Here is a 22,100-nt window from a genome sequence, read left to right on the forward strand (position 1 = left end):
TGCAGGCGCTTGGTAACAACATACAAAGAGGATGAATTTGCCTCAATGGACAATTCAGTCAAGAACAACTGTCCAGCCCTCCCAGTCTCCTGGTGGCCCAGCAAGAGACGTTCCCAAAGCAGTTAGGTGCTATGCGGGAGGGATAGGGTTAAGTAGTTGTTCCTTGGGAAGGTGAGATTAAGGAAAATACTACTGCTAAGTGGGAGCAGCCCTTCAAATTGTTTATTTATTTCAGATGACATCCTCAAGGTAATTGCTTTAAGTCAGTGATTTAGCTCAGCACCATACCAAAGTGCAAGGCTGTGAGTTTGAATCCAAGTACAAAAAAAAAAAAAGAAAGAAAAGAAAAAAACCAAAACCAAGAAATTGCTTTAAACCACCAAAAACAGCACACACTTCCTTTGTAAGTCATCTAGAGTAAACAGTGCTTGTTATAATCACACTGTGAAACTGGCATGGTTGTGCACAACTGTAATTCCGGTACTGTATGAATCTGAGACAGGAACATCAGAAGTTCAAGCCTAGGCTGCAGAATACAGAGACACAGAGAAGCATTTTCTTTAAGGAAAGAAAGCAAGAAAGCAAGAAGAAAGGATGGAAGGAAGGAAGGAAGGAAGGAAGGAAGGAAATGAGGGAGGCAGAGAGTTGGGCACTTAGCTGAGCGGGTGTAAGTGCCTACTTGGCAAGCACAAGGTCATGAGTACAATCCCCCCTACAAAAAAGGGAGGGGGAGAGAGAGAGAGAGAGAGAGAGAGAGAGAGAGAGAGAGAGAGAGAGAGAGAGAGAGAGACAGACAGAGAGGAGCAAAGGAGGGAAAAAGAAGGAAAACTGAAGCTATGCACACATTATAATACCAGATTCTGTACTCTACTCAGAAGTCTTCTCATCCACCATTTGTTTAGTTTAGTTTTACTTTTTTTTTTTTTTTGTCTTTTTCCTTTTTATCAGTACTGAGGATTGAATTTACGACTGCCTGCTTGCAAGGCAGGCCCTTATGCCGCTGAGCTAAATCCCCAGCCCCGATTAGTTTAGTTTTGTCTCTTTGAAACAAGGCCTCACTAGTAGTTCAAGCTGGACTGGAGCTCTCTTTGTAGCCCTGGCTGGTCTCACTCCCAAAGATTCTGTCTCAGCCTCCTGAGTGCTGGGATTACAGGTGTGAGCCACCATGCCCAGTTTCCAACATTTGTTTTTTAAAACAGGCATTAGAAAGATTTATTAGGAGATACAGAATGCACTCAAATGTGGAGTGTGGGTGCTCAAAGACATAAGGCACCTAATCCACCAGTTTTGACCACACAGTGCACAATGCAGCCTGATCTGCAATGCGATCCCAGGAGAGCAGGAAAGTGTCTCCCTCTAGAGGTGAGGACCAGTTCTCCCCTTATGAGTCTGATAGGTCTCTCCAGTGCAATCCAGCGGCCCTTGTGTTTGGGAGGCAGTTTTGACAGTTACCCCAGGAGCTCTCTTCAGTTGCCAGTAGTCACGAATCTATCTTCACTTTGCTATTCTCTGGCAGTGTATACTATTGGCATTGAACTCTGCAGGGTGGACGCCCAACTCTGTTCCTTTAGTAATTATGTAACAGTGTCAGGAAAACAAAGGGGCTAGAGATATGATGGGCTCCTGAGTGTTTATCAGGATTGTCAAGACTCATCTGAGAGACAAGCATGCCATAATCTTGCCTCTTGGGCTGAGGAAAATGAACTAACTGGGTGGACGTTGGGGTGTGAGGCAGGCAACTGGCAGCCTGGATTTCTGAAGATGCAGGCAGATGCCAGCCAAAGGTGACTCTGCTCACAGTCAAACACTTATCAATCACGAGGTCACTTAGCCACCAATCCATGAAATCAGTGCCCTCTGGAAGAGCATGGGGTGGCATGCAGCTACCTCCCTTGTCTGTGGCCTGTGTCTCACAGAACAGAAAGCAGGTTTCCCAGTATCTTCCAGGTCACTCTGCCTGTCTGTGGGAGCCTGGCAGGAAGTGAAAGGGTGGAGAGTAACCTCCCTGGGCAGATGCTCTACCTCCCACCCAAACAGTGACCATATGCTGGGATCCACAGTTCCTTGACCTGGGACCCACCACACCCTGCCTGATGTGGGGTTCATGCTCCAGGTGCCAGAATCTGGTTGCTTGGGGCATGATTGCCACCCAACCCAGCATCCACAGAAGTCTCTGCCTTTTGGAGCCTGGGCCACCCCCTCCTCTGTTAGAGCCTTCATTACTAGAGCCTGATGCTCTGGTATCCTGAAGATGGAGGCAGCTTCAGCAAAGACAGCTATGGCCTTAGCCATGAGCAAGTGTTAGGTTACACATTTGAGCAGCTATAGGGAGCGTGGGTTGAGAGAACCACACACAGTATCTGGGTTGCGGACCTCAATACTCTATTCTGTGCACCCAAGAGGAGGGTGGCTTCCTTCCTGTGTAGACAGGGGCCTCTGGTGGGGAAGAAGCCAGTGCCCAGCTCCTGGCTGCAGACCACCACCATGGTATTCTCTGTTGCTGTCCACAGCTCCCAGGGAGCATGAATCCCACTCCTTTTTCCTACTAATGGTCAAGCCCCAGCACATCAGGAGTCCGACTTTGACAGCAGCTTACTCTTTTGGGGCTGAGCAGCCCTGAGCCTGGTGTAGGGTTTGAGCAATCGTTTTGCCGTGATCTCATTGGTCAAAGGGCTGGTCTCAGCACAAGGCTTGGAATGTGGCCTGTGAGACACAAGGTCAAGTGCAGGTCTCTGTCTACATAGGGCCATCCCTGTTCCTTTGGACATCAGATGCATAGTCTATATGGGAAATGGCTTACACTCACCTGAATTCAGCAATTTGAGCAAGAATTCCTGAGGCTGAGAGCATGGGACAGTATAGCAGTCTGGGATTCTTGTGTGTTGTCTTAGCTACTTTTCTTTTGTTTTTGAGACAAAGTAACAGACACCCAAATTTAAAAAGGGGAGGATTAATTTAGTTCACAGTTTGTAGAGGTTTTAGTCCACAATCTGCTGGATTCCAGGCAGGGTGGCATATGGCAGAGGGGCAGTGGAAAACAGTAAAAAGAACAGATGAGGAGGGGAGAGCAAGCCTCTTTCCATCCCTTATAATGTAAGCAGGTACCAACCCTAGGACAGGTGCAGCACTCACACCCTTAATCCCAGCATTAGACCATGAATCCATCACAAACTCTAGTTTCAGAGACTTGGGAAAACTGTGCTTCTATGACCACATGAGGCTTTGGGGGGACATCCATACCCAAAACGTAACATGTGCAATATGCACTGCCAGTGAGAGATGGTGCAGCCTTTTGACCTGGCTCTGAAAGGCAGGGACTTCAGTCCAGAAGCTAGGGACTCACTGCTGCATTTCCAAAGAACCTTCCTGTGTACACAAGAAGCTCTGCTGCCCAAGTGCCCACTCAGGTGGCCACGAGTACCCAGTAGGAAACAGTAATAGAGGTGGGGGCTTTGCAGGCCTCAGAACCAGAACAGGGGCCGGGCAGCCCAGGTGAAGGAAGCCTCACTAGGGCTCTGAGGAAGGCCACATGTGGGACTGATAAGTGAGCCTGAGCTGGACCAGAATTTTGGGGAACCACAGGATGAGAATAAATTCTAGATGAGTAGGGGAGGGAAGGCAAGATCAGCTTCCAGAAAGACCTGGCCTGGCTTCCCCACCAGGTCAGCAAGTCCCAAGTGCTGTTCGAAAGGCTGCCATGGAGAACAGCAATAAAGGACCTGATTCATCACATGGCTGGTGGCTTCTGTGCTGTCACTAGAAGGTGGATCTTTTCCCACTTAGTCAATCCCATAGGAGACAAAGTGAGACCTCCTGATCTTCTGTCCTGGCTGGCAGGTGGCTTTGAGGGCTTCCTAGATCATAATTGCCTGTGAAAACCCCTTAGTAACTACCTGCTCTGTGGGCCTGGGTGTCCCTACCATCCCTACCATGGGGGAGCAGGGTTATGAGACAGGGGGTGGCCCCTCCCAGCTCACTGTGCAGGGCAGACCCTGCAGCTCTCTGTGCAGCCTGTGCTTCCAGACGCTGCCATGTCTCTGTGCTATACTCAGATCTCTGGGGGGTTTGGGGGAAGTCCTGGTGGCCCTCTTCTCTGCTTGTCCAAGAGCTCAGATGCTTCTTGCCCACTGCTAGGCACTGCACCAACAGAGCTGCACGCAGACATCAACCTGGAGCAGGTCCCTGCAGGGCTGCAATCCACATGCCTGTACCACAGTGGGGCCTCCCAATAACAACAGATGACAGCAGGGGGAGTGTGTGAGCAGAGGGGACTCTGTACTGAGGCCTAAGGAGGATTGAGAGGAACTTCAGGGTCAGATCACACCTTCAGCTCCTCCCTCCAGGGTGTGGCACCCAGTGGACCCATAGTCCTGCCCTCAAGGAATATGGGGTCTAAGTCTTCAACCACCACATCCTCTCTGCTCAGCCCCTAACAAGGCCAGGTGCCAGGTCACTGTCCACACATTAGTGGGAGCATCAGAATAGAGACATGGACACTAAACCACTTCACTTCCTGTCTTGCTTTAATTCTGCTATTTTAGTTCACTGTAGCTCCTGGGCTCAGCTATCCACATGGCACTGCCTTGACTGTGCTTCACCCTGTCCCCAGCTCTCACACTTCATCACATCAGCAGAGGTGCGCTCACCCAAAACACCAGGCCCTTGCTATTTTGTCCGTGTCTCAGGGAAAATATCCAGGGCCCTCAGGTCAGAGGTTGAGGCCCCACTAAGCTAAATGACATTGTACCAGGAGACAGTGATCACAGCCACTCAGCCTGTCATGGCTAAGAAAACTGGACCCAATTTCTTCAGCAGCATGGCAGGGAAGTAACCTGTATGTCCTCACATATAGGTCCCCACTCCCACACCCAGAACAAGCCTATTTTATCATCTCTAGAGTGTGTGGTTGTCACAGGACACATGGGATGATATTCTTAATGTAGGGAGTTAATGACTTATTTGCTCACAAACTGGTCTGAAAATGCTATTATTTCTAATTGCTCTTCATGAAAGTTCACTTTTGAGTATCACTGCAGCCTCCAGCACTCACGGTGGGGCATGGCTGGGCCACTGACTCCAGGCTTCCCACTGTCTCATCACAGATTCAAAATCAGTCAGTGAAAAGCCTGGTGGTGGTCTGCACAGTGAGGGTGACGCAGGCAGGTGGGCTGCACAGCCTGACGGAGTCCCTGGAGCAGGACATTCTGCACAGCTGCCCCATCTACGGCTCTTCCTTCCTAGGTCCCTTAAGCGCCAAAGTCTTTACTCCACAGACCCTGCCCGTGTGAAGGTGAGTTTGCTCTCAGCAGCACAGTGGGATGTGGCCACCTAAAGCTGAGTCTTTGAAATGTGATATCTCTCTTTCAATCTCAGTTCACACCTCAGAACAGTGAAGTGCTCCTTGGGCCAAGCTCATAGGGTCACTAGGGGACAAAATGGGGTCTCTGGCAATTGCTGACCCTGGCCATGGCTCTGTGGAAGATCTGTTGGAGTAGCCATGCTTATTCTCCATTGAGCTTCCCTCCATGGGAAAGCTTTGTCTCCCTACACTGAAAAAAGCTCTTCTTGATTGTAGAGGAGATTGGAGAGCTGCTCTATGGGCTTTGAGATGTGTTACGCAGAGCAAGACTCTCTGGGGGCTGCCAGAGGCACCAGGCCCATTCAGATGTCATGGCAGGAACCAGAGGGTGCCATGAGTCCATGAATATATATAGAGCTACACCATGCACAGACACTTTTTCAGGCACTGACCATGATCCAATGACCAGCAAAGATGTATCTACTGCCTTCTTGACCTTCCACACTAGTGGGAGCCACATAGTCACCCTGGATGGCAGATCACATACTACTTACTTTATGGTACATGAGATTACCTCTGGGCTTCCCTAGACATGGACACACAACAGTGGAAGAGGAGCCCAGAGGAAGCACAGAGTACTGGGTGGCAAGTCACTGTGCAGTGTAACAGCTGAGGAAAGATGGAACAGGACCCATCCCTTCTGCCCCTTCACTTCTCATATATTTATAGAGCAAAACCCCTGTACCATAGCAGACACTTTTCCATCCCCTCATGAAGGCAACGTGCCACTGGGGAGCACTAGACAGATGTGTGTGCAGCTTCCCTGAAGAAGGGAGAGGTGGTCACAACACTGTGTACAGACTCTCCCATGGAATCATCTGTCAGTCCCTCAGTGCTGTTCTGGGCCAGCACTGCTCCACTGGGGGTGGAGACAGTGTGGAACTGGGCTCTCCACAGCTGGAGCCTCAGGCAGGTGTCCAACTCAGCGTAATGCCTTGGGTAAGTAGTTAAGGAGGGAAGACCAACCTCACACTCAGCTGCCCACACCTGTCTCCCCAGGACCAAAGCTCTGCTTCATGGTTCTAAGCAGCAGCTGCAAACCAACATGGACCCTCCAATGTGACTTCTCCTTGCTGAGCTTGAGCACTGAGCCCACTGAGGCAGAGAACAAGGGTGACGGGGGCTGGGTACAGGCCTATGTGTATGTGAGAAGGGACAAGGCTAAGGGACCACCCTGCAGCCCTGAGACACAGCAATCAGTGGGTGGATGCAGTGTGGGAAGACTTCATGATAGTGGATTTGTGCACAGAGCTGTCTCTGACAGGCACTGGGAAGTTTGTTGGCTCTGCAAGGAACATGAGCAGTTGATGATCTTTTCTCCTCTTGCTGTTGAAGGATCTGCTGGACACCAAGCTCAAGGACCAGCTGCAGAGTTTGTACCTGATCCACCTCCAGTGCCCTCACCAGCTCTGGGTCCACAGGAAGAGCCAGCACCAGGAAGCCCATCTCCTTCAGCTCCAGAGCTGTGAGTGCCAGGGACTCCACAGCAGGTGGCAGCTCCTCAACTCCCCCTGAGGACAGCTCCTGCTGGAAACCTGACTTTCCTATCCCCTGCACTAGTTTTTCCACTTTTTTGCCCTTACCTCTATAATCCTTTTAAATATCATGGCATAAATTAATTTTAAACAGAAGATAGGGTTTTGTTTGTTTTAATTAACATTGTCAGGGCAGTGGCATTATCACATTCTCAATGTGCACCACCTTCATTTCTGCCCAGTTCCAGAACATTTCCCACAACGTCATTCCCATTTGGACACCATTCCCTCTCTTCCCTGCTAGTCCCAGCCACCACTGATCTTTCTGCCTCTGTGATTGACTACTCCAGGTTTTCAGATCAGTGCACCACAGCTCTGTTTGGTCAAGTAGTACGAGAACAGACTAACTGATATTTCTCTTTGATAAAGGGGACAATCCCAGATAGACCACAGTCTATAAGTAAAAATTAAATACATTTATCTTTGAGGTTGGGATTGCTTTTCCATTTGTTTTGCTAGGTAAGAGACAAACTCTTGCAATTCAAGAGGGAATTAGCTCATACAGCCAGCAAGTGTATAAAATGCACGGTATCTTACTGCAGATACATTCAGGGAAGTGAGTGTCACTGAAATGTGCTGTGTCCCCACCCCACAGCAGGTTTTAAGGCAGGTGATGAACAGCACTGGGGAGAATATGGGTGAGCAGAGCAGAACCCTGTCCCACAGGTCCCATCAGAGCTCTATACAGCGTCCCTGGACCTTGCAATGCTAAGAATAGGGGTTTCTCCCACACAGAGTGTTTCACAACAATAATAACAACAACACAAAACAAAAAATAAAGAAAACTATGCACTACTTTTTAAGCTTTCTTTTCAAGACTGTTGTTCACCACATGGTTAGAAGCAGGAAGGAACTGGGAGCCTCCCTACCCTGCAGGTAGAGGATGCGGGACATCAGTGTCAGGCACAGGAATCAGCAAAAGCTGCTGGGATGCTGAGTGCGGTCTCTCTGGGCCTACAGGGAAAGAGGCCAAGGATTCTGATCATGAAATAACACATGGATGCAAGAGGGATGTATGTGTGGCGAGTATCAGTTTTTACAATGAAATATCTCTGACATCAATGTGCATACACAGAGATGTGCATGAGACAGACAGAGTGACAGAGGCAGAGTGAGACAGAGCCTGGGAGACTTGCACATCACTTAATGAAGCAGAGCTACAGAGGACCAGAAATGTGAATGCTTTTCTTGGTTTTACTCTCAAATTCCTTTATTGTACAATGTGCTCTTTGGGTGGGGGGAAGTGGGGCAAGGACCCAACAGGAGCCTGGTGAAACAGATAGATATACCAAGTTACTCTTTTTTCTTTTTCTATATCTGGCATTTATAAATAAGTGAGCACACATTAATGACATACAAATAGTTCTCCAGTAGCAGAGTCATCCATGGGCTTGTCATTAGCAGGCTCAGAAGACAGAAGTGTGGGGAGAGGGGAGAAGTGGTCCATCTAAAGGTGGGAACGGAGTTTTCCTTTAGTTGGAAAAATGTCACCTGAGACTCCTTACTTAAACCAAAGAGAGGTGCCCTCTCTTCCCAGGGTGTGGGGGAGGGTGGGAGGCAGCACAGAGTAGAAGTCTGGGTTGGAAGAGGGCCTGGGCTCAGCTGTGGCAGAGGAGTTCATAGTATCCTGACCAGGGCCACTGGGTCTCTGCTTTTCTTCTGCAGATAAAAACAACCCAGAAAACAACAGAACTACCAGATGAGAAGAGTTTCTGAAAAAGGAGCCACCATAGACACATACAATAGAACTGTGTAAAAGTTTTAAAAAGTATTTACATGTTATCTGCTGTACATTGGGTCTGGAGGAAGGCGAGAAGCCATGTAAGACTCAGCTGCTCCACAGATGTGAACCCTCAGTAAAAATCCTTCAGTGTAGAAATAGTGAGGACTTAAGCTGAACACATGGTCACTGAGATAATGAAATTGGCACAAGGGGAGAGACAATTTCTCCTCTTCTCCTGCAAAGAATCAGATCTCAAAGATTGTGTCACTGGCAGAGCCAGGCATCTGTGGCTCTAGGCACGTCTGTAGTCTTCACTAACCCTGCAATGAAGTGTGACACAGAAAAGTGCCACCTCTCACAAGACAGAGACCGCAGGTGAGGTGGGAGTAGGAGAGCTGTGTGGAGCACTCTGTGCCCGGCTGCTGGAGGGAACCCTGCCCTGGCCCCGTGGTCCCAGAGGTGCAGGCCCAAGGAAGACACACTCATTGCACAGCACGATTTTCCCAGGACCAATCAGGGCACTGGGAGCAGCAACTGCAATCCTGTGCTTCCCAACACCAGGGACAGCACCATGCAAGGATACCTGGATGCCCTGGTGGCCAGTCAGGTGTTGGAGAGCTCTACCTGACCCAGCTGAACAAAGCATCTCCCTCTGGGGCTGAACCTCCAGCGGCTCCCACTCACTGCCTTCTTCAGGTCTGGCAGCAAGGATGTCACACAGAAGCACGGCAGCACACTTGAAGCTTTGCTCAAACTAAATCTTTTAGCTTCCCTGGAAGAAATGATTAAAAATGCACAAGTCTGGGAAAAACAAGGCTGAGAACAGCGTTCTGCATATTGTGTAAATAAACTGACCCTTTACAAGTCCTGGAAATAATTCGTGTGGGTGGGTCTGCTATGGAAGAGGTGTGAAATCTCAAGCATGCAGGTTCCATGACTGCAAAAGAAAAACTCCAAAGAAATGCTGCATGGACATGACTTCCTGTTTGTATTGCATTGCAGGAAGAGGGGTCCTGGCAGCAACCTGGAATTACAAAGCCACCTCAGTAAACTCAGGGTAAAACCCATCCCAGGATTCCATCACCAAAATACGAGGGCTCAGCAGCTCTGGTTCCTGCTTGTTGCTGCTGGTGGTTGACAATTTCGAGGTGTTTCAATCTGCACAAGCCATCTCTGCCTCTCTCAGCTCGTGGCTGCCAGGGTGTGGATTGAACTATGTGTTTACATAAAATCCCATCATGATTTCAGGATGGTGGCAGCCTCTTATCTACTGGAAATTATTTTTCAAGTTTGGCTAGACAATGTGCTTATCCAGTTGAGAGGAAATGAGATTATCTGGAATCAATGCAGGAAACTCATTTTGTCAGTGGCAGATTCACTTGTACTGAAGCCCATATTTTGGGAGTAAAAAGACATGAGTCAGGATTTGCTGTACCAGATGCTGGAAGGCACAGAAATATCCTCACATTCAGTTTCTACTTTGCTTCCCTCATTCTACCATGTTGCAGAGTGGATTCTGAGCATTCAGCTACATACAGCTTGAACTGTAGCAGAAATCTGTGGAAACCTCAGGTAACTGGGCTGTAAACAGAGAAGAAAAGAGTTTTGGCAAAACACAGTTGTAAATACATGCTTAAATAAAGAAACCAAAATGAAAAACGAAGGAAATAAAAAGTAATGCTAATGCTGTGCTTTGTTCCAGTGCAGCAGCTTCTTGCAGACTGGAGGGGTCACTGTGGTCAATGGACTTGGTCCCTAAGGGACTGAGGGTGTGCTCAGGGCTGCCACATTACCCCCACCAGGGCAACACCTAGTTCCTGGTGGTGTGAAAGCTAGGACCCAGGCGCTGAGGCCCCAGGAGCTCAGTTGGCAGAGTCTTTGCTGCATCCTGGCGGCTCTGCAGGGCTGCGGCATGGATGCGGTGGAGGAAAGGGGGGTAAGGCAGGCAGTGCTGTGCTTCTCTGCAAGCTGCACACTTCCTGCTTGCGTCAGGCAGCAGGAAGATTCATGTCGTCCTTACTGAATAAACAGACTGTGAAGGAAAACACTTGCTGTCATCTGAGAGTCACTGTACATATGAGTATGGTGGCTTCTAGGGTGGGGAGGACAGCGCCATCCACCACGGAGGAGCTCCGCACAGCCTCATGTGCTGGGTTTTTAAAACTTAGTCATTAACAATATGTTGGCTTTCTGAATACCAAGACCCTTTATTTTATATATCTATAAATTGATGTTTGAAGTTTCTGTACTGTCCATATTGTTCACTGTATATAACTGAAAATTAAATCATCCATTTTCACTCACCTATCTAAGAAATTGGCCACTATGTATTCTCAACTGAATTGAAAAGAAGTAATATTGAATGAAGCAATATAAATAATGCAATGTAAATAAAAAATGGAATAAAACACAAAGGCTTTCTTCCTAGGATCAGTGGTCTGCCCTCAACTAGTCCCTGTTTCATTTTCCTTTCCTCGTCTGCTGTGTGGGCCTGAGTCACTTCACTGCTGGGTGGAGAGAGGGTCAGGCCACAAGCTCTCTGTCATCCCAGGTAAGACCCTAGACATGGCCCAGGACCTGGCCTTCTTTCAGCATTTTCAGTGGCTGTAATTTTATAACTGACTCAGCAGCTCTGCTGTGGTACATTCATGGTTTTTAACTGTTCACACCCATAACTGAGTAGGAAGAGAATACGGGTGTCTGTCAATCTCATTTTTTATAATGAGGCCTTAGAAGTGGAATTTTCAGGTTCATTGTATATAAATTGAATTTAATGGTCATAGAATTCACATCCAATCTCGGCATAGAGTTGGAGTCTGGAAGGGGAAGCCTGGGGCTGCTCAGATCTCGGTGGAGATCTGAAGTCGGGAGAAGAAGGACCAGGCAGATGTAGAGGACACCATGGCACCTAGGAGGGAACCATGGGCAAGAAAGGCCCAGGGCCAGGCCTGCTGATCCATCAGTCAGCCTCTCAGCAAAGCAGCACACACTGCACGCTGGACAGGAGAGGGCTGGTGTGGCCCTGCTGCCAGAGCTCCTCCCTGCAGGCCTGAGGACCCCTGTCTCACTCAGGGGAGCTCTGCAGGAGAAGGTCAGCCTGTTATAGAGCCCACCTTGGCTGAATGTCTTCTACCCAGGTGTAGATCTCAACTGCTGCATGTGGACTCATCACAGCTGTAGAGCAGAACAGGTATTTACAGGGAGCAGGTCAGGAGGTGGGGACACTGCAGGTAGGTCAGGGTATGAAGCCTGAAATAAGAGACCTGGCCCTAGCTTGCCCCAATTTCCTCCAGCAATAACCACACCATGCAACAGTATGCATTAAAAAACTGAATAACTGAATGAAGTTGCTCAGAAAAATATACAGTATAGGGTTAGTTTGAAGATACAAAAGTAAATGGCTGCATCCCTAAGTAAAATGAGATGTGACCCTTAATGGGTATGTGATCTCCTTTGGTGTCTCTGACCCTCAGGAGCAAACACACCATTTGACAGAGCAATAACATACACAGGCAATGGGTCAACAGTCATAACTGCTTAATAACACCAAATGCTAGGATACGATAAATGCCCTACTGAATTGTATCAAGTGTATAACAAAGAATAAATACTGTAACTAGCTATGGTGGAACTTAGGCAGCTCAACAAGAAAGCAATTCGCCTGCCTTCTTGGCAAGCGTCCCCGGTGCGATTCAGGAGGAGAACCAACCAGCTTCTCCGGTTAGCCTACTGGTGCACTGGCTGAGAATCATACATCCCCCCCTCCACCCCGACCTCAATTAGCAACAGGAGGCAGAGGTCTGAGCATCTCTTGGGAAGATGACTGTGTATAATACAGCAAATATGGGGGATTTACTTCTATCTTCTATTTGAAAGCCAGTGTCGTTTTTACTGTTTGCTTTGTTCGGAGTGTTTTCCTTTATTCAATATTCTGTTTCAATTGACTTTATAATGTTCTGTTTTTGGTTTGATTTTGCTATGAGTAATAGAATGGGGAAGTATTGTGAAGATAACGAGATATACTGTGGTACCTATTACTTGTTATCATGGTACCATGCTGTGAAGTACCAATTTCACTGCATTGTCTTGATTTTCTTTGTTCTGTCTTGCTCTGTTGTATTTTTACTATCTTCAAAATAAAATTTAAAAAAGAATAAATGCTAATCATTTTTCAAGTCTTTCAGGAAATTGAAGGGAAAGAACTACCACCAACTCCTTTTAGATGACAAAGTCAGCCTGATAACAAAGCCAGACAATAATGTGTTAAAAACAACTGTAACACCTAGTGGCCAATATTCCTAATGAACACACACACAAATATTCAGCTAAATGCTCATCAGCTAAATTCACCAGCATATGCAAAATTAAATGCATATACTGGTGATAAACACTGGGTTCACTCTCAGTGGAGCAAGAATGGTTCCACTCGCACAAACCATTCAATGTCACTTGCCACATTCACAGCATGAGGCACAGCGAACCCCTCAATAGATTTGGAAAATTGCTTTGAGAAATTCAAAAGTTCACCATTCTGTGATGATGAGAAATATTTACACACCATGTGTAGGAGGAATGGACCTCAGCATGGCAAAGACCACGCATGACAAACCCATCCCTGACATCGTGCTCAGAGGCTGACAAGCTGCAAGCTTTGCTTCTCTGGTCAGGAAGGAGACAAGGCTTGCAACTCTTTTCAACACAGTGCTCAAAGTCCTTGCCCTAGTATTTAGTCAACAATAAGAAATTAAAGTCTTCCAAATCGGATAGGAAGAATTAAGGGTTGTCTCTGTTTCCTGAGGACAGAACGTTGCATAGGAGAAACTGAAAACTCCCCTGAAAACCTTTTAGAACAAATTCACAAATCATTTCAGTTGCAGGATAAAGATCCATGTGTCCTAATCAATTCATTTCTATATACTTCAAACAAACTTTAACCCTAAATACAGAGAACACAATTAATTTATAGTTCATCAAAAATAATTAATGCTTAGGTAAACTATAACCAAACTCACCTGTTCTTTGAAAATTGTAGAAACTGATGCAATGAGTGGAAGAGCACTATCAGAAGAAAAGACACAGTGTGCTGGTGGATGGGAAGAATCAATGTTGTTATAATGTACGTGCTACCCAGAGCAACCAGGTGTTTCAATGCCACTCATGTCAAAAATCAATGTCATTTCCCTAGAAATAGAAAAAACAATATGAAAATTCACAGGGAAGTACAAAGAGTTGTCCTATTGCCATGGAGAGAGCATTAAAGTTAGAGACACCAGAATACCTGGTTTCAAGGTATGTTATAAAGTGACAGCAGCCAAAAGGGCCTTATACTGCAAGAACAGGAGTGCAGATTAAAAGGGCTAGAGCAGATACAAACCAAGTCACACAGTTACTAGGAATTTTATTTTATTTTTTCTTTCGTTCCCTCCCCTCCCCTCCCCTCCCCTCCCCTCCCCTCCCCTCCCTTCCCTTCCCTTTCTTTTCCTCCTCTCTCCTCTCCTCTACTTCCCTTCCCTCCCCTTGCCTTCTCCTCTCTTCTCTTCTTCTTTTACTTCTTTTCTTTCTTTCTCTGTTTTTCCAGACAGGGTTTTCCTATGCAGTTCCGGCTGGCCTTGACCTTCCCTTGTAGCCCAGGATGACCTCAAACTCACAACAATCCTCCTGTCTCCACCTTCTGAGTACTGCAATGACAGGTGTGCACCAACATCCCTGAATGTGGTATCCTTTTGAAATTTTTTCCAAAACAAAACTACTCAGAGTTATGTCATGGTCTTATTATTTTCTCAGGTTGATTATACAAAATCAAATCAGAAAGCACTGAAAACACACTGAAGGAGTTTCAAAATCCTCACCAACACATACCATAATGTAACATAACATAACATAGCATAATAATAAGACAAAACAAAAAGCAACCACCTAACTCTGCCTTAACCACCTGCTTCCAAAGATAATTTTAGAACTTCTAAGTTAGCCATACACCAGCAATATGATCAAATAATTTCATGTTTAAGCACTTTTTCTTTGAAATTAAAGTCTGTATTCAGTCAAGCCTCTATATACAAAAAGCTATGGCAGCTTGCTTTCAGAGGCTGATCCAGAAACAGAAGAAATGGCCATCAGCAGACGGGTGAGGGGTGCATGAACAAGTCGCACTTGGATGGTTCAGCCCCATAATAGCAGGTGGTGGCCGCACAGGGGGAGCCCAGCACGGAGATACCACTTGCAGGAGACCAAAGAGCATCATGACTGAACAGGCTCAGCACCATCACCTCTAGGAAAGGCAAACTACCCAGCAGGGACACAAAGCCCATGGACTGTTTGGCATGGGAGGACAGGAACAGATAGCAGCAGCTAAGAGACAAGTTCCCTAGGAGTAATGTGCATGTGTCCTTCATTAGCATGGAGTGATGATGTCCATGGCCTTGCAAAGCCTCCCCTTGCACTCACCACCTGATGTCCCCCCTCACAGGAGGTCAGAGTGCGGAGCACTACAGTGTGTGGCTGAGTTAAACATCTAAGGATGAATAAGTAATCATTCATAGGCACATGAGAGTAAAACTTGCTAGCAATCCTCCTCCCCTGACAGACGGGGTTTATAACATGAAACAGTCACATCCTTCAAGGAAAATTATTTTGGGTATTCTGGGAACATTTCCATACTTTGTAGTGGAATTGAAATGAAACTTACATAAGCCAAGGAAAGAACGTCACCATACAATTCGAGAGAGCCCTAAGTGAAGACACTGAGTCCCTCATCCTCAGAGAGAATGGACCCTTTGAATGGAAATGTGCGCTTGGCACCCAGCCTGCTACATCTGAAGTACCTACATGTTTGTGGCAGTAAAAAGTTTAAAGTGCAGCAAAGTCTAAAACCCCACACAATTTTCTAGTGTTTCATTTGCTGTTTTTACGGAGGACACAGATTTGTTCCACAATAAGAAGAAAGGGGGCATCAGAGAGGGAGGCCCATTTGTGCCCCCCCCCAGCACATGACCTCACTTCCTTGGCAACAGGTCCAAACTGAACTCTGAAGGCTCTGATCACCAGGCACCTTGGTCTGGCACATAGGTGACCTTCACATACAGTTGGCTTGAGAGAGTGAACAGGGAACATGCTGTGCTGCTTTCCCAGACCTCAAGCCGCCAAACTCAGGATCCTGCATGGGAAAATCACATGGGAACGAGTGAAAGGATGGTTCACTGGGCCCAGAAGCTTCAGCAGACTCGCCAGGAATGGCCCAAATATCCAGAGCATCACAGGCCCAGGCTCACCAGCCCCAGCCCCCGGCATCCAGAGACAAGAGAGAACCCAGGACAGGTGTCCCTAGGCTCAGCCAACAGCCAATCAGAGACACAGACTCCAGGACAGATCCATTTAGGCCCGGCCACCACTCTGAGTCCCCTACACAACTCTGACCCTAGGTCATCAGTGTGAAGGGGTCTGAGGACAGGCACTGAGGACAGATCCTCCTGGGCAGGAGCAGGTACTGGGAAGTTGTGAGCCTGGGCCACTGTCACATTCTCACCCCCGACAGGGCTGGCAGGAGGAGAAGGGCAGGGCCCATGTTTATCCACAGCCTCCAGAGTCATCTTCTGCACTGCTGGGTAGAAATATGGGACAGAGCTGTTTGTGTTAGAGGAACATCAGGTTATCTAGGTTAAAAAAGTGAAACCTGTGGTGTCTCAGAGCCTCACGCTTTATGCCTAGGGCCAGGCTCTGCCCCAACCAAGCTGCACATAGAACCAGGATCTAGAGCTGGTCACTGGGTCGTGTGTGTCATGTTCCTGCCCCAGACCCTGGGACCCACAGTAACAACAGGTATCAGCTCAAGTGCAGAGTATGTGAGTAGAAAGGTCTGTAAGAGGCCCACAGGTGACAGAGAGGACCTTCAGGTGAGATTACCCTTTCAGAACCTCCTGTGGGGCTTGGCAAACAATGGGCCACAGTCCTGCTCCCAAGGAATCTAGACTCCTCAACTACCATAACCTCTCTACCCGGCCTTTACCTTGTCACAGACAAGGTCACTGTCCACACATCAGTGGGAGCAGGAGAAAGGGGACAGACACAGAGTGACTCCATTTCCTGTCATGATTTAATTCTGCCACTGTACTCATTTCAATTCTGGGCCTGGTGTCCATGGACCATTGGCTGGTGTCTTTCCACCCTGTCCCCTGCTCCTAGACATCATCACATCACCAGAGATGTGCTCACCTCAAATGTCAGGCCCACGCTACTCTGTCCATTCTCTGGCACTTCTCTCACAGAACTTTTCCATGCAGCTCAGTTCCTATTTCAGGACCCTCTGGGCTAAATGAATTCCAGAAGAGGGCAGTGAACACAGCTGCTCAGCCTTCCATGGCTAAGGAAGAGGAACTTAATTCTTTCTGGGGACTTTTCATCAGGAATCTGGGGAACATTCTGGGGGGCCTTGTTAATGAACCTGGACATCCATAATTTGCCTCTGTTTTCTCATCTCTAAAATGGGAGGCCACCTTAGGACTCATAGGTTTTGTTCTTGAACAGAGTTCTATTCAGCCTCTGCTCCATTGAGCTGTTCTGAGCATGCTACTATTCCTTAATGTTCCCTGTAATGTGTAACTTTTAGTGTGAGAATTCCTTTTCTGCTGGGGCCCTCATGTGACCCCTGTGCCACAAGCCTCTATGGACCATTTGGAGTGTGGGCTTTGTTTCAGCCTCAAACCCTCCTGAGAAACTATGTGCAGGACACCAATTCCATGTCTCCCCACTGTCTTATCACAGATCGGAAGTCAGTCAGCAGAAACCCTGGCAGAGGTCTATACAGCCAGCCCAGTGCAGGTAGACAGACCTCACAGTCTGAAGGGGCTTCTGGAGCTGGCCTTCCTGGAGAGCTGCCCCAGGCCTGATCTCTTCTCCCTGGACTCCTCCATGGCCAACATCTCTACTCCACAGGCCCTGATGCTGGGAAGGTGAGTTCTTACCTTAGCAGCCCCATGGGACATGGCCACCTGTGGATTCAGGTCCTGGCCATGTGCAAGCAGAGATCTCAGTCCCAATTTGCAATGCTGAATGGTGGGGTGCTGAGTGGATGGAGACCTCTAGGTCACTGTGGATGAAATGGGGGCTCCATGCCAAGTGCTTAACTTTGGCTGTGGCCCATGAAGACCTGCTGCAGAGGCTGCGCTGATTCCCACAGATGACCTTTCACTCCCCTCACTGACCCCCACTTGGGGGAAACTGTTCTGTTCATTGGAGATTGGAGAGTCACTCTATGGTCTTCAGGATGTGTTCAAAGCAGGAAATCTTGGGTATGGCAAAGCGTCCATGGTTGTCAGATGTTATGGAAGAGCAGATAGATGTCATCAACCCACAAATGTACATGAAGACACACTGTGTGCAGACACTTTTCTGGGTATTGAGCATGATCCTGTAAGTAGAGCGGTTGCAATGTCTGCCTTTTGAATTTCAATGTTTTTGGAGGCCACAAATTCACCCTTGGCAGCAGAACAGATATTGCTCACCTCAAGGGAGTTGTTCCGGGTCCCAGCTTCACTAGATGTGGGATTCCTTCACCAGGCAGGAAGACTTGTACAGAGGCAAATGACTGGGACACATAATCACTGCCTGAACTAGAGACTGCAGAGAGGCAGGACACACATCGACTGACCCCTCACTTTTCACATATTCATGGAGCGGCAGCCCTGAGCCCTTGAATGCAAAGACAAGGCAGATTGTAGTCTTTGCCTTCACCAACCTGATGTGCCCTGGGAGAGCCAGTGAGACACTGTTTCAGGATTCCCTGAAGAAGGCAGAGGTGTGATACAACTAAGCGAGGACTCCCTCCCATGGAGACTTCTTTCAGCCTTTCAGGGCTCCTTGGGTGCACACTGCGCCATTCTTGGTTGGAAAGCATGGGGCTGGGTGCTGTACAGACTGGGCATGAGGTCCATGTACCCCACCCTACAGGTGAGCTTTGCAGGTAGTGTGGGAGCACAGACCAGGCCTCTCACACTGCTGCCTCCCTGTCTACTCCAGGTCCACCTCTTCTGTGCTTGACTCCTCATAGGAACTCTACTCCCAAGGAAATCCCCACGCTCAGCTTCTCCTAGACCAGCTGGAGCCTCCTGAACCACCAGAGGCTGAGCCCCAGGGTAAGGGGTCCTTCGGGGTGGGATGTGAGCTTGTGGGGGAGGGGATGGGCCTTGGACCTCAGCAAAATTCCCAGATGCTGGGTGACCAAGGAGCATGAGACCCTCAGAAGTCAGTGTGGGGATGCAGGCTGGGAGGCTTTGCTGGGGCTGTGTTGGTGCACATGGCTGCCTCTGACAGGCAGTGGGAAGATATTGCCCCAAGACATCCGTGGACAGTTGGTGATCTTTTCTTCTCCTGCAAATCAGGCCAGTTGCAGCCCATGCAGAAGTTGCACCCGCAGAGCTCCTGCCAGCTCCACCTGCAGCTTCCTCACCAGCTCTGACTCTACAGCAAGAGCAGGCACCTGGATTCCCTTCTCTACCAGCTGCAGAGCTGGACCTCCTGGTGGCTCCCCAGCAGGAAGCATCTCTTGAGCTCTACCTGCAGGCAGCTCTTGACCCACACCTGCCATTCCCCTCTCTTCCAGATTTACTCATCATTATATTCACTGTTCCTCTTATTTCCAACAGATATGTCAGTGATACATCCAATATAAACAAAGTTTAAGATTTTAGTGCTGTTTAAAATAATCAGCTTGGCGGCATTCAGTGCATTCTCAATGTTGTGCAAATTTTACCACTGTCCAGTTCCAGAATATTTTCTTCAATTTTGTCCACAAAGCTTTTGTTTTTCTTTTCTTTCCCCTGCTGCTCCATCCCAGCCACCAGTGATCTTATGTCCTCATAATTAATACATTTCCCACATACATCAATGCCATCAATTTTGCTTTGGCCAGAGAATGCTGGAAGTGACTTTCTAGGGTGAGAGTTAGGTTTAGGTTTAGGTTTAAGATTGGTTTAAGGTTAGGATTGGGCTAAGCTTTCAAATATTGCATCACTACCCACTGCATTCGTCATAAAGAAAGCACAATCCAGACAAAGCAGCGCCTTGTGCTGGCCATGTCTTGGTCCTGAGTTGTGTGCTCAATGCATCCACCTTTGACACAGTCACTGGTTGATGGATTGTAGCATTATGCATGAGGTAGGGCCTAATTTCCAGTCTATGCATTACATGTGCCAGGGACCTATCACCAATGTAATCAGTACACACTGTAAGTATGTACTGATGAAAATATACAATAATTTATAAACAAAACACAGAGAAAGAAAATCCACTTCTGACATGTGGAAAAAAAAGAGCAACTGATGAAAAGTCTCACACAGGAAACACACGCTCTACCTGGCCAGCAATTGGTCCTTCAGGCAGATGTATACCTGAAGAGCAAAGCATCAGCTGTCCTCAATCTAAGTCCTTGCTAATGGAATTTCTGGCGCCAATTTTCCTATCACAGGAACTTTTATACTTTGCTCTATGCACAACCTAACAGAGACACATAGAGATCTCACTGTGTGCTGACTGCCTGAGATCCCCAGAAGCAGCTCACTCTTGGGGAGACAAGTGAATCCACATTGCCAATAGCTGGTGATGACTGAGTCATGGAGCAGCAAGTGAAAACCAAATGCATGCAAGTCTTCTAGAGGGCCTCAGTCTGGCCCCAGTGCTGTGGCTCTGGCACCAGCTGTCAAGGGATGTGAGAACACAGCAGCAGCCTGGCAACTAGCTGGCCTCAAATAAAGAAGAGATGACATTGACCACGGCCATCCCAACTGAGGGCAGTTCACTTAGACAGACGCACATTTCATGAACACATTATACACAGGTGGTTCTAGGGCCCGTCTCCTGTCCAGGTGCTGTCCAGCTCCTAAGGGATTCAGAGACATGCCACTAACAGGCTGACCACACTGTCAGGCCTTATACCACAGTCAGATGGTCTTGGGACAGGACAGAGATGCATGACCCCAGTAGGGAAGAATTGTACTCAGATACAGTTGGGCTGAGGCACACTTACTTGCCCTTTATTCCAAAGTGTGGTCCAGATCTGAGCGCCCCGCTTCACAGTCTGGTGCACCCAGCCTTTGTTCCTTGGCCAGATCCCATTCTGCCCACCCCACATGAGCCATTTCAAAATTGCTGTGTCTACCTGGATTCTGCCAGACAGGAGCATCTGCATTTGTCTCCCCATGGGTCCAGGTACATGAGCATCATACAGGGACCCACAACTTCGGTCAGCTCCTGGGATGCTCCACTGTCAGGGGTCTCCAGATTGATCTTTAGCCCCTAGTTCTGACCACCATGTCCTTAGGAGAACTTCTAGAGCCAAGAGCCAAGATTGGGGGATCCTATCAGCCTCATTCACAGGCCCTGGACCAAAGGCAACGCATGTTGGTTTTAGCTTTTTCTGGATGACAACAAATCAGTGATACTTGTGGGTACTGGATTCTCTCTGTGTCAAAAAGTGTCTGGGGGAGTGCAGAGCAGCTCCCAGGCCAGCCAGGGCTAGCACAAGCCCAGCTGTGTGTTCTTGGGAGGACAAGGGAGTATAGAAGGAAGGAGAAGGAATACCTGCAGGTAGAGGGAATGGAAGACGGAAGAAGAGTAGAAAAAAGCCTTGAGTTAGGCAATGGCTGACCCCTGATTTGTCACCCACCATACCTTTTGGGTAATAGCAGGGAACTGCAAGCCTGGATTTTGGGCAGCTACACATGTAGTGTTTGCTCTTGTGATTCCATACAAAGGTCCAGCAAAAATTGAGTGGACAGTGAAGGGTCTGGGTAAACAAAGCCAGGCAGAGGAACCACTGTCACCGGGCAGTGGAACACAGTTTGTGTTGCGCAAATTCACTGCCAGAGAGAGCCAGTGTCCACTGCCACCCTGACCCAGCACCACCAGGCAGGGATCTCCCTTGCTCAAGGCAAGAGGGCCATCCCAATGCCCTCACAGGCACTGGGCCCCACACATCAAAGAAGGGCTGCCCACTTCTCTGGGTTCCACAGCACCCTGCCCTTGTTCTGTTTTCTCCCTCATGGTGCTCACCCGTAACATGGTACCACACAGGAAGAACTGATGGGTAGCAGAGTCCATTGGGAACCACTTTAGGAGGGGTTGTGCTGGGCATGGGTTCTCCCTACCTCTCATTGATGCTGTGCCTGGTTTTAGCACACTATGACCCCCAGGAAAAGTGAGTCCTCATGGGTTCAGGGAGCAACAGAGGCTAAGTGGCTCCACTGTGTGAGAGTCAGGCCAAGAGACACTATTGCTCTGAACCTCCAACTGGGATTGACACCCGGCAGACATCATCAGACCAATCTTCTGGGAACCACACATCTGCTGCTTAGGCAGCTGTGTTCTAGGTGAGGACAGCTGAGACCCTTAATGCCCTGTGGGGCACATAGATGGCATGGAAGTGGGGCAAATGTCCATCACAAGGGCTTCGGAAGTGATCTCCAAGGCACAGGTGTGAAACTCTCCTTTC

The 22,100-nt window shown here is 48.2% G+C and overlaps 1 pseudogene; it reads left to right on the plus strand.

The window, feature by feature from the left end:
* The window catches only part of LOC100715294 (angiotensin-converting enzyme-like protein Ace3), a 53,803-nt pseudogene that overhangs the window by 9,072 nt on the left and 22,631 nt on the right, over positions 1-22,100 (plus strand).

This window comes from Cavia porcellus, unplaced genomic scaffold (genome assembly GCF_034190915.1).
Source record: "Cavia porcellus strain 051 isolate PalLab524CR breed Dunkin Hartley unplaced genomic scaffold, mCavPor4.1 scaffold_32, whole genome shotgun sequence".
Taxonomy (NCBI): domain Eukaryota; kingdom Metazoa; phylum Chordata; class Mammalia; order Rodentia; family Caviidae; genus Cavia; species Cavia porcellus.